Source organism: Dermochelys coriacea, chromosome 11 (genome assembly GCF_009764565.3).
Source record: "Dermochelys coriacea isolate rDerCor1 chromosome 11, rDerCor1.pri.v4, whole genome shotgun sequence".
In the NCBI taxonomy this organism is placed as follows: domain Eukaryota; kingdom Metazoa; phylum Chordata; order Testudines; family Dermochelyidae; genus Dermochelys; species Dermochelys coriacea.
The window spans coordinates 77,861,864-77,874,417 of record NC_050078.2 but is presented as its reverse complement, the minus strand read 5'-3'; positions in this window follow the sequence as shown (position 1 = coordinate 77,874,417).

Here is a 12,554-nt window from a genome sequence, read left to right as displayed (position 1 = left end):
CACCTTAGAGACTAACCAATTTATTTGAGCATAAGCTTTTGTGAGCTACAGCTCACTTCATCGGATGCATTTGGTGGAAAAAACAGAGGGGAGATTTATATACACACACACAGAGAACATGAAACAATGGGTTTATCATACACACTGTAAGGAGAGGTTTCAGAGTAGCAGCCATGTTAGTCTGTATTCTCAAAAAGAAAAGGAGTACTTGTGGCACCCCAGAGACCAACAAATCCATTAGAGCATAAGCTTTCCTGAGCTACAGAGCTTATGCTCTAATAAATTTGCCAGTCTCCAAGGTGCCACAAGTACTCCCTTTCTTTTTACTGTAAGGAGAGTGATCACTTAAGATAAGCCATCACCAGCAGCGGGGGGGAGGGGGGGAAGGAGGAAAACCTTTCATGGTGACAAGCAAGGTAGGCTATTTCCAGCAGTTAACAAGAATATCTGAGGAACAGTGGGGGGTGGGGTGGGGGGGAGAAATAACATGGGGAAATAGTTTTACTTTGTGTAATGACTCATCCATTCCCAGTCTCTATTCAAGCCTAAGTTAATTGTATTCAGTTTGCAAATTAATTCCAATTCAGCAGTCTCTCGTTGGAGTCTGTTTTTGAAGCTTTTTTGTTGAAGGATAGCCACTCTTAGGTCTGTGATCGAGTGACCAGAGAGATTGAAGTGTTCTCCAACTGGTTTTTGAATGTTATAATTCTTGATGTCTGATTTGTGTCCATTCATTCTTTTACATAGAGACTGTCCAGTTTGACCAATGTACATGGCAAAGGGGCATTGCTGGCACATGATGGCACATATCACATTGGTAGATGCGCAGGTGAACGAGCCTCTGATAGTGTGGCTGATGTGATTAGGCCCTATGATGGTATCCCCTGAATAGATATGTGGACAGAGTTGGCAACGGGCTTTGTTGCAAGGATAGGTTCCTGGGTTAGTGGTTCTGTTGTGTGGTGTGTGGTTGCTGGTGAGTATTTGCTTCAGATTGGGGGGCTGTCTGTAAGCAAGGACTGGCCTGTCTCCCAAGATCTGTGAGAGTGATGGGTCGTCCTTCAGGATAGGTTGTAGATCCTTGAGGATGCGTTGGAGAGATTTTAGTTGGGGGCTGAAGGTGATGGCTAGTGGCGTTCTGTTATTTTCTTTGTTGGGCCTGTCCTGTAGTAGGTGACTTCTGGGTACTCTTCTGGCTCTGTCAATCTGTTTCTTTACTTCAGCAGGTGGGTCTTTTTGCGAATACAGACCAACACAGCTGCTACTCTGAAACCTCTCCTTACAATGTGTATGATAAACCCATTGTTTCATGTTCTCTGTGTGTGTGTATATAAATCTCTCCTCTGTTTTTTCCACCAAATGCATCCGATGAAGTGAGCTGTAGCTCATGAAAGCTTATGCTCTAATAAATTTGTTAGTCTCTAAGGTGCCACAAGTACTCCTTTTCCTTTTGCGAATACAGACTAACACGGCTGCTACTCTGAAACCTGTAATTTCTTAGTTGCTTTTGAAATTCTATTTTGGCTAATAAATGGATACATTTACCATACTTCCCCGGTCTGTATTTTAGCTGAGGAACAGACATAAAAAGAACCTGAGGGCTTGTGTGCTGCTGTAGTGCTTCAGTGCAGATGCTGCCTGTTCCAATGGGAGGGGTTCTCCTGATGGCGTAGGTACTCCACCTCTTCATGTAGAAGTAGCTAGGTCGACAGGAGAATTCTCCCGTCGACCTAGCGCTGTCTACACCAGGGGCTAGGTCGGTTTAACTGCGTCGCTCATGGGTGTGGAATTTTCACACCACTGAGTGGTGTAGTTATATCGACCTAATTTTGCAGTGTAGTCTAGTAGATAATAGGTTAATTAAATTAATTGTCCAATATGGTTTAGAATGTGTATTTCTTACATCATGCATCTTAATGAGGGATGAAGTTCAAAGTCTAATCGCCAATGCTAATATGAAGTGCAGGCAAACATACTTGTCTTAAACCCAAATTAGTTATATATAAAAAGCAAGATTAGTGCAAAACTAAGGCTGCTTGTTTCAGATGAATGCAGAGAAGAAAGATGGCTCAGGGGTTAGGGTACTAATATAGCCCTTGGGAGAGACTGGTTCAAGTTCCTGCTCCATCATAGATTTTCTGCATGAACTTGGGAAAGTCACTTGGGCCCAGTTCCACAAAGGTGTTAGGAGCCTAAATCCCTTTGTGGATCTGGGATTCTGGGCCTCAGCTCCCCATCTGTACCATGGGGATCACAGCACTTTCCAACATCACCAGGGAGTTGTGAAGAGAAATACATTATCAAATGTATATTATTGTATAAATATTATTATACAAATACATTAAAGCTTGTGAGGCTCTTCCATATTGCACTAATGGGGACTATATAAGCACTTACGATAGATAGAACTGCAGAAGCTAAGATTTCTATAGCAGGGTTTGCTTAGCTATGTAAATCTGTATTTTATGATATAGTGATGTACAAGCACCAGAAGGGTTAAGGAAGCCTGAGAGTGTCAGTAACCTCAACCTCACTGATTGCACCTGGGGAGGGTGTGGTCCGAGGAAGGGGGTGGACTTAAAAGAGGAGAGAGAAGGCATTTGGGAGAGGAGAGTACGTAGTGTACTCCCTCCCTCCGGGAAGTAGGATGATAGATGGCTAGAGAATCATAGAAATGTAGGGCTGGAAAGGACCTCAAGTGGTCATCAAGTCCAGATTGATCTGCTAAGGACCAAGTAAACCTAGACCAGCCCTGACAGATGTTTGTCCAACCTGTTCTTAAAAAGCTCTAATGATGGAGATTCCACAGCCTCCATAAGAAGCCCATTTCAGAGCTTACTAGCCTTCTAGTTAGAAAGTAAAGGGGTACTTGTGGCACCTTAGAGACTAACAAATTTATTAGAGCATAAGCTTTCATGAGCTACAGCTCACTTCAGCTCACGAAAGCTTATGCTCTAATAAATTTGTTAGTCTCTAAGATGCCACAAGTACTCCTTTTCTTTTTGCGAATACAGACTAACACGGCTACTACTCTGAAACTAGTTAGAAAGTGTCTCCTAATATCTAACCTAAATCTCCCTTGCTAGAGATTGAGCCCATTACTTCTTGTCCTACCTTCAGCAGACATGGAGAAAAACAGACAGGCTGCCCCTGAGGTGAGCCAGCAGAAAGATCAGGAGCTACTGAGGGACTCTGGACCCCTGGGAAGGCAGAGAACTGTTGGGCCCTGACTGTGGCATGGAGTGAGGATGCTGATGATGAATGAGGCTTGCCTGCACAGGAACGGGATGGCCAGATGAGCCTGACTGGGGCTGAGGATTTAGTTATGATGCTCTGGGACGTGTTAAAGGACTCTGTGGTCCCAGAAGGGGTCAGACTCTTGAACATGGCATGGTCGGAGAGTCAGGCCACCCCTGCGGCTTGCGGCCAGAACAGGCTGAAGAACACGAGGGAAAAGGAAGCACAGCTGCTGCAATGCCAAATCGAGAGGTGTGTGTGTGTTGGGGCAGCAGTTTTGCTGCAGATATATATATTTACAACTATTAAAATCAGATTGCATCTTGAACAAGACAAATGGTATGGAAGTGTTCTAAGGAACCTAAAAGAATGGTAATGCAAAAGCTACCTTAGTGATGTAACTTTCATGTAGCCCTGCTGATATTTTGCAATGCCTATGACAGTTGCATTACATTTTTGTTCACATTTAACTTACTGAGATGATGTTGAATCAGTAATGGAAATGTAAAAATGTTAGTGACAATGGCAATGAAAATCTCGTATGTGCAACATTTTTGCTTGCAATGTGTTTTATATAGAAGTTTATGTTTGGTAGGAGGAATCTCACCCCCCCCCCACCAATGACAACAGTTGTTCTTGTTTTGCTCAGTTTAGGAATATAGGAAGCGCCATGCCGGCTCCGCCTAGCTCTGATAGCAAAATATCTGAGGCCCACTCTACACACAGGTTTTGTACCTGTGTATAACTATTTTGGTTAGGGTTGTTTTTCCCAATAATTGTACTGGTACAATCCTCGCATGGAAGATGCCTTATACTGGTATAGCTTCCTTCCCTTCCTATACAGGAATACACTACACGATTATCCTCATCTTTGTATTGGTATGTGGGTGTCCACACCAGGGGATTGCTACCACTTTAACTATACCAGTATAGTTGCACCTCCAAATATCAAAATATTGCTACATGGAATTAAATCTCCTGGTATTTGTGTAGCACTAATTTTTGTTTTCTAGTTTTGATAATTCTGAACTTTAGAGCATGATTAAAAAAGTAAAACTCCATTCATGCAAGACTATTCTGCTGACTAAAGGCATTAGAACATGATTATGTTATGTAGAGATGCAGAAGATGGCTATAGTAAGAGACAGAAACTAGATCCTCTTCCCATTTGTCTTCTGCCCCGAATATGTGAATCAATATAATTTACAACTGGCTCAGCTGTGAAGCGGTTACACTGAAATAAATGGAACTCTGAAAGGTACTGCAAACACCAGACCCCCAGCCCTGTTCTGTGCGATAGGGAATTTAATATAAACAAGTTCCAAAGGATTCGATAGATAAAGAAAGATGATTCTCTTTTTCGGGGGAAGGAAATGGACCTCGTCAGATCTCTTTGTAGCTAGATTATTTTGTGCCGTACTGCAGCAGAGCCATGAGAGGGAGCATGAGACCTAAAACACTGGCACCTCTTCTGAAAGCCTGAGAAGCACCCAGGGTTTGAGTCTCCATTGCTGTCCTTCATGCCCGTACAAAGTGAGGACAGGCCTCTGCCAGTGCTGATTTGGTAGTGTTTGCACTCCTCTTGCGTTGGTTTAAATATCTGAGCAGGGCATTGGAGAATGAGGCTCAGACGTAGAAATGCAGGTTAAAGCAGTGTTAGGCCTTGTCTACCCAGAGACTTGCTCAGGTTTAAACAACCATAGGTTTGTTTTTAAACGCATTATATAAGGGCTTTTATTTATTTAAACTAACCCAATGCCGACCAGATTTCAGATGATTTAGGAGGGTCCCAGTGTTGTCAACTTTGCCTAGTTTATTGCAAGTCTATTCATATTTGTTTTCCTAAAGTGTTCACAATGCCAGCTGCTGGCACACACCCAGGCCATAGGCGTGTTCCCTGGCTAGCCTGGGAGCAGCAACGTGGTCTTGTGCTACCCGCTGCACAGCCCCAGGGGCAGGCCTTGCTGGGGAGGCTTGTGACTGGTAAGCTCTGGCTTATAGGCTGTGGGAAACAGCTTTAAGGAAAAGCAGCCTCTGGGGCCCAGGATTTAAGAGATTGAAAGCTGATATAAAGCCACTTTTACCTCAACCCCCCACCAGGCTGCACCTCCCGAGACATGCAACTCAGAATACCCACTGCCAAGGTCTTTAGCTCCTAACCCTTCAATGTCAGAAAATAAAAACACTCAGTCATTGCCTTATCTGCACTTCTGCCCCCTGTGACAAGGTAGGGCCAGGTACTGTGCTCGACTGGAGGGTTAGGGAGAGCTCTATGGCCTGCCTGTATGCAATGGCAGGCCCAGGTGGAGGGGCAGGATGGATCTGAGCCCTTGGGTCTGAGCCCTGGCTCCACCCTTACCTTAGCTCTGGTTTTGTGTGTGCACCTTGAGGTGTTTGAGCACCGCTGTCTGTTCATCACAGACAGGCAGAGCCATTCCTGGGGTATGGCGAATCGGAGCGACTGCCCTGGGCCCCATGCTTTGAGGGGCCCTGCAGGAGGTGGGCAGGCGATTGGGTGAGGAGGGGGGAAGAGGTGCGACAGGCGAGTGGGGTGGAGAGGCAAAGCTGGGGTGGGAAGAAGCAGGGTGGGAGTGGAGCCAGGACGGAGCCAGGGGGAGCACCCCACGGCAGTTTAGAAACTTGGTGCCTGTGTCCCGGGGTCCCCCCGCCCCCAGGGACGGCCTGCATACAGGGCTCACAACTGCTTCCTTTGCAGCCTGGGCTTTGGATACTACTGCCTGGAGGGATTCGGATTCCTGGAGCCAGCAGCAGCTATCCTAGGCTGCAACTAAGGGCTGATAGGAAAGCACTCATTTGTAGAAATAGCATTCTCAGGTGACTGGCGCCTGAAGTAACTTTGGGGCTAGTCGGTTCCCTGGGTGGTGGCAATGCCGGGGGAGGCACAGGACCCGTTGCAAGGATCCCCTTCTCGAGTTTCCATCCTCCCCTGAGAGAGAGCAAGGGTTCTGCCCACAGACCTCCAGGCCACATCAGCATATCCATCCTTAAGGTGGAGTTCTGCCTATAATCCTCCCTGCTGCCAGCTGCTCTGGGACCCATTAGAGTGGGGGCTCCCCAGCATGGAAGAGGGCCTAGAAAAAGTCGCTCTGGCTGTATCTCTGCAGAGCTAGTGTGCGTTGCTCCCAGCCTCCCCACGTGTTTCTCCACAGAGCTGCCTGCGGGATGTAGGAGGGGAAATGCTACTACAGAGGAAGCAAAACCCCGACCTGCAGGAAGGGAGGGGAGATCCCAGGTGCATGACTGAGCCCTCAGTGAACAGGTGGGACGAGACGACCTCCTGAGGTCTCTTCCAACCCCAGCCTTCTAGGATTCTAACAGCACTGCACTAAGGAAGGACACGGGCAAGTGTTGTTTCTCCAGTAATTTAGGATTTGTATGTTATTGCTTATGAAACCTTCCCAGAAATGTGACAGTAATTCTTTCCCTATTGACTGGCCTTTTATATTTAACAAACATTTATTCCTCACGTCCCCATATTTTTTGCTTAGTTCTGTGGTCTTTGGATCAGGTCCCCAGCAAGGAAGAGAGTGAGTCGTTCCATTGATTTCAACGGGCTTTGGATCAGGCCCAGGCACGGGGGCCAGCCCATCAGCACGCTTACTATGGGTCCTTATAGTCCAGGGCGTCTACGTGGGAGTCAGCTGAGAATTCCACATTTGTTTTTCTGGTTTTGTATGTTTTAGAATCAGCCCGGCAGCTACAAAGGGGAAGATTACACAATGAAATTAGCTGTTAGCGGCAGCTGGATGTGTTCTGCCCTTGCAGAAGGTGTTTTTCCGGGCAGCTGTGTTTGCAAGTGAACCCCTGTGATTAAACTAGAAGCCAGTGGCACATACCCCTTCTCCCCAAGATCTCCTGCTCTTGTTTCTTTTCTCCCATAGCAGAGTAGACCTGCCAGTTACTATCCCGTTGTCAGGCAGAGCCTGGTGCGCATACGCTTATAGAGAACAAAGAAATAAATTGGCTCTCTCATCTGCGGCTGCTATAAAAAGGCCTCGTTGTATTTTTATCAAGAAGAGGGTGGGCTGCAAACAGAAGAGTGAAATATTTGACATAGCACAATTTCATGTACTGCTCCCTGTTCCTGTAACCATTAGGGGATGGATCCTCAGCTATACTGAATTTAGACTGTATTGAAGAAAGTGGGGTAGAGGGTGGGGACTAGCTCCAAGCCACCTTTCTGTTCCACTAATCCTGAGCACCCCAAACTTGAGGTCACTTGACAATGTTGGCCATCTATTTTAAAATAACATAGTGTCCCTTTAAAAAGCAATTAGGTATGTAATCCTGAAAGCGATGAAGTAATAGTGCTGGCCAGGCCAAGAATAGCAGTTTGGCAGTAAGCAATATTTCCGCACCCTCCCCCCCAACCCCCTTACCGTTCAGTCTGGACTGTACCCAAGCTCGAATTGCCAAATGTGCAGCAATGTTCAGTAATGTAGAAAAACGTTCATTAGTGATCTGGGGCCTGATCCAGAACCCAATGAGGTCACTAGGAGCTGCAGCAGGCCTAGAAATCCAACCTAATTTTTCATTCAAGCTGTCCAGAGGTAAAAAGTCAGAGCATTATCCCATAGTAACACCAACGCCTTCCCCTTACAAATATGCTTTCAAGACCAGAACACCCAGGACTCACTGCCTTAGGCTGCATACTGCCCACAACTGAGGCTGATGAGCCCAGTCCAAGTCAACATCCAAATTAATCACTCTTCAGAGCATCTTCATTCTGCAGGATAGTATTGGGGCCCATCTTTGCCTGAACCAGGCTGCTAACACTTCTAGATGAAACTTCTTAATAAATCTGTCTTTTTTCATTATTTTTTAAGAGTTATTTATGGGGCAGAACAGTTAGTTGCACAATGGGGATATATATAACTAATACTGCTGGCTGTTTTCAATGTGGTCCTGATCGAAAGCCTGTTGAAGTTATTGGGTGGCTTTGCCAGTAAGTACAGAAGCTAAGAACAATTCAGGGTGGAAAGTGAGAGTAAGTGGGAAGAAAATATATATATATCTATTTAAAAACAGTCAGTATCTGTTAAAATTCTCTTCATCTTGCTAGGAGTCTCAAACATAATGTTCCTCTAGGTTCTAGCTAATTTGACTATCTGGAAAGCAGCTTTCAAGACTACTCCATGCCCAGTCAGGAGCAGTCTATCCCCTCCTGCTAATCTGAGCTGTTAAAAGCCTAATGCCCAGGTGCTTTACAATGGCTTTACAACTGGTGCTTGTGAGCTATCGCTGCAGTAGTAAAGTTCTACCAGTGCCTTGTTTATGGGGTATGTGGGGTTTTTGCTTTTTTAAGACACGGCGATAACTGATCACACACAAGAATAAGAGGAACTGGAAGTGGCTGCTAACCTTTTTTTTTTTGGGGAGTGGGAGGGGGCTTTAAAATGACCTATAGTCAATCTATGATAGGATATATAAACCCCACCCTAGTTAATCCTGAGTTAACAGCAGCTTGAGCCCAGTTAGGCTTCTGAGTGGCAGCTGGAGATGTATTAGGCATAACTGGTGATCAAACCCCACTAGGAGGGAGCTGGGGCTTCAGAAAGGAGGGTGTGTAGGGCAGTGGGGGAAAATGCCAGGGAGGACTCAGCTGGGAGTTTCGTTCCTCTTTTGGGCTAAAGGTGAAGAGATGCATGGGAAGCCTGAAGCTTGGAGCCAGCACTAGAGGGTTCAGAGGCAAGAGAAAGGCTCTGGGCAGTGGAGGCTGGGGTGAGAGGTGTGTTGTCCTGTGCCAGGAGGAAGCTGGAGATGGTGACACCCAAAAGGCAGTGACCCTAAAGCCTACGGGGGTTGGACTGAGGTTTGGGGGCCTGGGGGGGCGGAGCTGCAGTAAGGGACAGGCTCCTGGGGCAGGGAGGAAGCACTGCTCTGAAATAAGAGCAAGAAAGAACTTTGCTGGTGTCAGGTTCTAAGAAGTCGAGCGGGCGCGGCCCGGGGAAGGAAGCTGAGGGTGCCAGGGAATGCTAGTCGAGGCAGGGAAAACCCTGGGTAGGGATAGTGCTACAGGCGATGGTGGTTTTTACTGCAGCAGACTAGTACAGAGCAGAGACTTAGGAAAGACCATGACAGGGAAATGAGAGTTCTTATGACAGTGGTGAGCCTGAGCCAGAGTATGGAAAGTATAGGGAGGGCTGAGTGAGACTTGAAGGCCTTGAGTTTTCTGTGAGTGGCCTTCACTGAAGATCCCGGGGGAGGACCCATGGGTCCTAGTAACCCCCAGAAAAGGGGCTGAAAAGGCTGGAACTTTGAGTATTGTTTTATGTGGTCTTGGCACTTGACTACCCTGACATGGGTGTGGAACTAACCCCCTGACCTGGCCAGCCGAGGTGGACCCCCACAGGTTTGGAGTGACCACTGAGATGGGGCACTAGACAGGAAAGAGCTGGTAGACTGTGCCTGGCCAGGAGGGGGCACACCAGCGGTGCATCCACCTTTCCATACAACGTAAGTGCAATAGCAAGAAAGTCCCACAGAGTATGTCTGACTTATAGCCCAGCACACTAACAGAGAATGAAACAGTATGTCTGTCTGCCTGCATTACTCCTGTGCATGTCCTGTTGAAACAATTCCCATTTCAGCCATTTTTAGGAAGGTGCAGTGTTCTAGACAGAGGTTTCTCTTGCAAGCATGGTTGGCTTGTTTGGGTCTCTGTACATTTTGCTTCATTGAACTTACTGGCAGTTGTGACCCAAACTAATCCTGATCCTGAAGGCCTTGTCTACATTTCTGCTTTCCTCAAAATCTCCCACCATTGCATTATCGCCACAGCAGGGGCGCTAGTGTAGACATGCTACACTGTTACACCACTATGCCATCTAACCCAGCTCAGAATCCTCGGATTAAGGGGCCCCCAGCCCTAGAAATGAGAGTTAGTTGTAAAGGTGCCATGAAGCATCTGCTACAGAGCATCCTCCACCTTTCCCTCTTCCATTCTGAGGAAGGGTTACCTTACCAGGAAGGTTTCAGAGTAGCAGCTGTGTTAGTCTGTATTCGCAAAAAGAAAAGGAGTACTTGTGGCACCTTAGAGACTAACAAATTTATTAGAGCATAAGCTTTCGTGAGCTACAGCTCACTTCATCGGATGCATCCGATGAAGTGAGCTGTAGCTCACGAAAGCTTATGCTCTAATAAATTTGTTAGTCTCTAAGGTGCCACAAGTACTCCTTTTCTTCTTACCAGTAAGGTCTGCATGGGGGAAGCAGGGATAATAGAAGGAAGGACAAAACAGGAAACTGGTTTAGGAATTTAAACCTTGTACATTGATGCATTGCCTGGCCAGTGGAAGAGAGAAAATAGTGAGATAGATTAGCTATGACTGAGGAAAAAATACAGTATTTTTTCCGGTTTTAGAGTAGCAGCCGTGTTAGTCTATATTCGCAAAAAGAAAAGGAGGACTTGTGGCACCTTAGAGACTAACAAATTTATTTGAGCATAATCATAGAATCATAGAATATCAGGGTTGGAAGGGACCCCAGAAGGTCATCTAGTCCAACCCCCTGCTCAAAGCAGGACCAAGTCCCAGTTAAATCATCCCAGCCAGGGCTTTGTCAAGCCTGACCTTAAAAACCTCTAAGGAAGGAGATTCTACCACCTCCCTAGGTAACGCATTCCAGTGTTTCACCACCCTCTTAGTGAAAAAGTTTTTCCTAATATCCAATCTAAACCTCCCCCATTGCAACTTGAGACCATTACTCCTCGTTCTGTCATCTGCTACCATTGAGAACAGTCTAGAGCCATCCTCTTTGAAACCCCCTTTCAGGTAGTTGAAAGCAGCTATCAAATCCCCCCTCATTCTTCTCTTCTGCAGACTAAACAATCCCAGCTCCCTCAGCCTCTCCTCATAAGTCATGTGCTCTAGACCCCTAATCATTTTCGTTGCCCTTCGTTGTACTCTTTCCAATTTATCCACATCCTTCCTGTAGTGTGGGGCCCAAAACTGGACACAGTACTCCAGATGAGGCCTCACCAGTGTCGAATAGAGGGGAACGATCACGTCCCTCGATCTGCTCGCTATGCCCCTACTTATACATCCCAAAATGCCATTGGCCTTCTTGGCAACAAGGGCACACTGCTGACTCATATCCAGCTTCTCGTCCACTGTCACCCCTAGGTCCTTTTCCGCAGAACTGCTGCCGAGCCATTCGGTCCCTAGTCTGTAGCGGTGCATTGGATTCTTCCATCCTAAGTGCAGGACCCTGCACTTATCCTTATTGAACCTCATTAGATTTCTTTTGGCCCAATCCTCCAATTTGTCTAGGTCCTTCTGTATCCTATCCCTCCCCTCCAGCGTATCTACCACTCCTCCCAGTTTAGTATCATCCGCAAATTTGCTGAGAGTGCAATCCACACCATCCTCCAGATCATTTATGAAGATATTGAACAAAACGGGCCCCAGGACCGACCCCTGGGGCACTCCACTTGACACCGGCTGCCAACTAGACATGGAGCCATTGATCACTACCCGTTGAGCCCGACAATCTAGCCAGCTTTCTACCCACCTTATAGTGCATTCATCCAGCCCATACTTCCTTAACTTGCTGACAAGAATGCTGTGGGAGACCGTGTCAAAAGCTTTGCTAAAGTCAAGAAACAATACATCCACTGCTTTCCCTTCATCCACAGAACCAGTAATCTCATCATAAAAGGCGATTAGATTAGTCAGGCATGACCTTCCCTTGGTGAATCCATGCTGACTGTTCCTGATCACTTTCCTCTCCTCTAAGTGCTTCAGGATTGATTCTTTGAGGACCTGCTCCATGATTTTTCCAGGGACTGAGGTGAGGCTGACCGGCCTGTAGTTCCCAGGATCCTCCTTCTTCCCTTTTTTAAAGATGGGCACTACATTAGCCTTTTTCCAGTCATCCGGGACTTCCCCCGTTCGCCACGAGTTTTCAAAGATAATGGCCAAGGGCTCTGCAATCACAGCCGCCAATTCCTTCAGCACTCTCGGATGCAATTCGTCCGGCCCCATGGACTTGTGCACGTCCAGCTTTTCTAAATAGTCCCTAACCACCTCTATCTCTACAGAGGGCTGGCCATCTCTTCCCCATTTTGTGTTGCCCAGCACAGCAGTCTGGGAGCTGACCTTGTTAGTGAAAACAGAGGCAAAAAAAGCATTGAGTACATTAGCTTTTTCCACATCCTCTGTCACTAGCTTGCCTCCCTCATTCAGTAAGGGGCCCACACTTTCCTTGGCTTTCTTCTTGTTGCCAACATACCTGAAGAAACCCTTCTTGTTACTCTTGACATCTCTTGCTAGCTGCAGCTCCAGGTGCGATTTGGCC